Source organism: Arachis ipaensis, chromosome B04 (genome assembly GCF_000816755.2).
Source record: "Arachis ipaensis cultivar K30076 chromosome B04, Araip1.1, whole genome shotgun sequence".
Classification (NCBI taxonomy): domain Eukaryota; kingdom Viridiplantae; phylum Streptophyta; class Magnoliopsida; order Fabales; family Fabaceae; genus Arachis; species Arachis ipaensis.
In genome coordinates, this window is record NC_029788.2 from 45,134,118 (window position 1) to 45,139,803 (window position 5,686).

A 5,686-nucleotide genomic window follows, 5' to 3' on the forward strand; every position below is an offset into this window, starting at 1 on the left:
TAATACCACCCTTGGGATTGGGTAATGGTTGAGAGAGAATTCCACTGGAGCTCAAAGGTTGGTTATTGGAGTTATTCATTGATCCTATCTGGGAGACAAGATTTTACAAAGTAGCGGTCAGACCATTTAGAGTGGCATTAATGTTATTTTCCATGGTCTGTTGTCTCCGATCAATAGATTGTAGTAAGTCATCATTGGCAGATGTAGAAGGATGGGTAATTTGAGAGGTTTGCTGTAGGGTATTCTGTGGTCCTTGGGATTGCCTTAGGTGAGGTGCTCTGTAAGGCTAATTCTGATTCTGCTGCCTGTTGTTGTTGTTATTCCACCTCTGATATCCCTGATTATATGTGCCTCCTCTGTTGTTGTTGTCCCTTCAATTCTGGTTAGAATTGTCCTGGCATCCATGGCTGTAGTTGCCACCTTGATTGTACCCTTGGTTGGGGCGGTCATAGAAGTTATGTGTGGCTACCACGGTGTTGTCTTCCTGCTGGAGCTGCGGACATTCATCGGTATAGTAGCTATAATCAGCGCAGATTCCACAACTCTCTGTGGGACTAACTGTTGGTTTTGCTGTGGTGGAAAAGGTTGAGCTTGCTGAACTTGTTGTTGATTCAATTGCATTTGCTTCAGCAAGTTGGTCATTTCACAGATACTCTGAGTTAAAGCAGTGGTCTCTCTGCTAGAGGATACTTCTACCACGGCTTTTGCACGGCCTTGTTTCTGCCTGTGATTCCTAGTAGATTCAGCAAAGTCACTGATCAATTGCCATGCCTCATCAGTGGTCTTGTACTTTTTCATAGACCCATTGCTAGCACTTTCCAATGTGGTCTTATCTTGGGGCCTCATGCCCTGTGTGACATAACCGAGTAACACTATCTTGTCAATCATATGGTGGGGGCAAGCTTCCAGAAGATTATTGAAGCGCTCCCAATACTCATAAAGAGTTTCAGAGTCATCCTAAACAATCATGGAAATGTCTTTCCTCAGTTTATCAGTAACTTTAGCTGGAAAGAACTTTTCCAAGAATTCTCTTCTCAGTGTATCCCAGTTGGATACAATTGCTGCTGGTTGAGTGTAGTACCACTCTCTTGCCTTCCCCTCAAGAGAAAATGGGAAAGCTTTCAGCAAAATTGAAGTTTCATCTGCACCATCACGCCTGACAGTAGAACAGGCTGCTTGAAAATATCTCAGCTGCTTGATAGGCTCTTGAGCGGGTAAGTCATGAAACTTGGGCATCAAATTGAGCAGTGCGGTCTTTATTTCAAAGTCTGTAGCCACCGCTGGGTGATGCGCTTGAAACGGTTGCATTGTAAAATCAGGGGCTCCTTCCTCCTGGATAGTAACTCTTCTAGCTGCTGCCATGTTACCTGCACGTGAAACAACCAAATCAGTAGAACGGGGGCTGGTTTCTTTCTCAAGTGACGTTTCAGATCCGCCCTCAAAGAGGACTAACCGACACTGAGCTTGCCTTATTCGTGAAATAGTTCTTTCAATCTCAGGATCGAATATTAGCAAGCTTGGGTCAGGAAGCGAACGTGTCATCTAACGAAAGAAACAAGCAGCTCATAGTAGCAAAATAAAATAAAATGAAAATAAATAAATTCCAATTAATAACTTTAGCACTCTATTGCAACTCCCCGGCAACGGCGCCAAAAATTGATGTTGGCGGAAATTGGCAAATTAAGAATGATCATAAAATATGCGTTGCAAGTATAGTTCTCAACCAACCAGAAATCCGCTTATCAATTTAGAAGGGTGTCACAGAAATTAAAACTAAAATACTGGGAGTATGAATCCCAGGTCGTCTCCCAACGAGTTGCAGAAAAGTGTGCTATTTTATTAATCAGATGTTTTCAAAAAGGTTTGAGTTGAATGGCAGAAAATTAAATTAGAGAATTTATATAAATTTAAATAAAAGCCTTGATTGGGAGTTGATTAGCTGGAAGCCCTATTCTTGTTGGAGTACTCTTAAGATTAATTGACAATTGAGGGTTATTATGTTTAGTTGTCCCTCATCAAGTAAGGGAAAGTCAAACAAGTTGGAGTGCTATTTCTATCCACAAGTTCCAATCCACTCTTGGGAGGATTGGTGTTAGTGACTAGAGAGCAATCCAACAATAAACCCAATTACAATCTTTCTCTTGAGCATCCCAACTCAAGGGTTTCTTTCAATCAACTCCCCATCAAGTTAGGGAACCACTCGCTCATTGTAAATGAAGAATTCATAACATAAGAAAGGGAATTAAAGAAAGACATGATAAATAATAATCAAAAGATTAATTAAAAATAAAAGTGATTCTTGTATTAATAAATGCTAAAATAACCCAATAGTAAAATTAAGTAAATTAAGGAACATGGAAGAGTAAGAGACAAGTAAAGAGAACGAACTAGAATGTTGAAGTCTTGATGAGGCAATAACTCTTCTCAATATCCCAATGCAAAAACAATGAAAATAATAAATCCTAAAAACTATGAATATGTAGAGAGAAAACCTAGAGGAGAGGAAAACTAGATCTGAAAAACTAAAACTATATGGAATGAATGTTTTTTTCTGGTTTCTGCATGTTCTCTGGCTCTAGTCTGCTTTTCTGGGCCGAATACTGGGTCAAAATAGGGCCCGAAATCGCCCCCAGCGATTCTGCAGATTATGCAGATCGCGCATGTCACGCGGTTGCGTCATCCATGTGGCCGCGTCATTCGGCTTTCTGCTTTGCCACGCGGTCACGTCATCCATGCGGCCGCGTCACTCGTGCTATTCCATGCCGCGCGGTCGCGTCATCCATGCGGCCGCATCGCTTCTCACTGGTCATCTCCTCAATTTCTTGTGTTTCTTCCATTTTTGAAAGCTCCCTTTCCAATCTCTAACTCATTCATGCCCTATAAAGCCTGAAACACTTAACACACAGATCACGGCATCGAATGGAATAAAAGAGAAATAAAATACATAATTAAAAGTCTCTAGGAAGCAAGTTTTCAATCATGCAATAACTTTAGGAAGGAATTATAAATGCATGCTTATTTAATGAATAAGTGGGTAAAGATCATGATAAAACCACACAATTAAACACAATACAAACCATAAAATAGTGGTTTATCAGTTACATTGACAACATGCTAGCCAAAACGGAAACGAGCGAAGAGCTTATTGGCGATCTCAAACTTATATTGGGAATTTTAAGGAAACACCAAATGCGCCTTAACCAGTAAAGTGTGCATTCGAAATGGAGGCAGGAAAATTCCTGGGCTTCATGATTACACAACGGGAGTGGAGGCCAACCCAAAAAGTTGTCAGGCCATCCTCAAGATGAGTAGTCCTGCAAATCTCAATGACGTCCAAAGGCTGACCGGACAACTAACCATCCTCTCGCGCTTCTTAGGGGCCTCGGCCCAGAAGGCTCTCCCCTTTTTCAAACTTATGTAAAAGGGTATAAGTTTTGAGTGGGAACCCGAATATGAATAGGCCTTCTAACACTTCAAAAAAGTGTTAGCAGAACCTCCCGTGCTCTCAAAGCCTAAAGCAGGAGAAACATTATACCTTTACCTTTCCATAACAAAAGAAGCTTTAGCAGTGGCATTAATCTGAGAAGACGAACAAAAAATACAAGGGCCAGTATACTTCATAAGTAAAGTATTCCAAAACACTGAGACGTGTTATTCCCAGCTTGAGAAGCTCGCCTACGCCCTACTCACGGTGTCCCGATGGCTATGACAATACCTCTAGAGCCACCTTATTGCGGTCCAAACAAACCAAGTCGTGAAGCAAGTGCTTCAGAAGCCAGACTTGGCGGGGCGAATGCTTTCTTTGTCGGTGGAACTATCCCAGTATGAAATCTGGTTTGAGCTCAAAAATGAGATGAAGGCTCAAACGATGGCATATTTCATCGCCGAAATGACCCCAGGAAGCGAAGCTATTGAAATTTGGAACTCCACATCGACAAGTTATCAAATAACAACTCTGACAGAGCGGAAATAATATTAGAAAACGAGAACAGGATTTTTACCAAATAGTCAATTCGATACAAATTCTCAATCTCCAACAATCAGGCAGAATATGAAGCCATCCTGGCCGGATTAACGCTGGATAAGGAAGTCGGCGCAAAACCTCTAGAGGTTTGAAGTGACTCGCAGATATTTACCTTCCAAATAAACAAGGACTAACAAACACAGGATCCCCTGCTACAACAGTACCTATCCAAGGTTAAGGAGCTAACCACCGAATTTGATGGGGTATCTATCCAACACATTCCCAGAGAAAGGAACACAAAAGCTGACCTGCTCTTAAAGCTAGCAAGCACCAAGTCAAGCTCGGTAAACCATTCACAAATCTAGGAAGTTGTCAAAGTACCTCTATCATGGCCACTTCCTTGACAAACCTACCCTTGTCCAATCAGCACTCATGAACTTTCCCAATCCTCAGGTACCTCACTACTGGGGACCTGCCCGAAGGCCAGAAGGAGGCAAAACATGTGAAGTAGGACGCCGCAAAATATATCACAATACCAAATATTGTATAAATGAGGATTGTCCTAACCCCTCATCAAGTGCATAGAACCCAGCGAGATGGACTACATATTTTGTGAAATTTACGAAGGATGTTGCGGCCATCAAGTCAGAGGCAAAACCCTAATCTAGAAAATTATCCGAGCTAGGTACTTCTAGCCTACCATCATCAGAGATGCCTTCCAACTAGTCAAAAGGTGTAGGCAGTGCCAAGAGATAACGGTGGAATGCCCTTTTAGAACCTGGGGATCGACCTTATAGGCCTCTTCCTCATGGCTCCCGGGCAACTCAAGTTTCTCATAGTTGTCATTGACTACTACACCAAGTGGATCAAAGTTGAAGCACTAGCCACAATCACCGCCACCCAGTGTTGAAAATTCTTCTAGAAAGAAGTCATAACCAGGTTTGGGATCCTAGATATCATGATCTCAGATAACGGGACCCAGTTTGCAGACAAACGCTTCTGGGAGTTCCTAGAAGGACTTGGCATCTAACAAAAGTTCAGCTCGGTAGAGCACCTATAAATCAATGGCCAAGTAGAGGCAGCCAACAAGATCATCTTGAAAGGACTCAAGAAAAGACTAGACAAAGCCAAGGGTCTATGGGCCGACGAGCTTGGTTCTGTACTCTGGTCATATCGAATATCACCCCAGACCTCAACCGAAGAAACCCCCTTCAAGCTAGCATACGGCCTAGAAGTAATCATTCCTGTTGAGATCGAGGAGCCCAGCCCTCGAAGGTCTGTCGGAGGACACAATGAAGGTGCAGAACGGGATCTCATGGATGAAGTTAGAAGCATAGGCCACCTTCGAGAGCTGGCTTTAAAGCAAAGGGTAAGCCTGAAATACAACCGAGACGTGGTAAAACGGAATTTTAAACAGGGATATCTGGTTTTACGATGCAACGACATTGGCCCCCCACCTCGGGTAAAGGAAAACTAGCTCCCAATTGGAAGGGACCCTATCAAGTTAAGTCTGTAATTGGGAAAGGAGCTTACAAACTGGAACGGCTCAAAAGCACTGAGATACTAAGGTCATGGAATGCCGCAAACATACAGTGTTACTACTCGTAGGCAAACCCTAGTGTGTTGACAACTTTAACAAATTTTAAGGTTACTTTTTAAGTTTTATTATTTCTTTTTTCCTTTTTTTTTTCTTATTACCATGTTCCTATTTCTTTTTTCCTT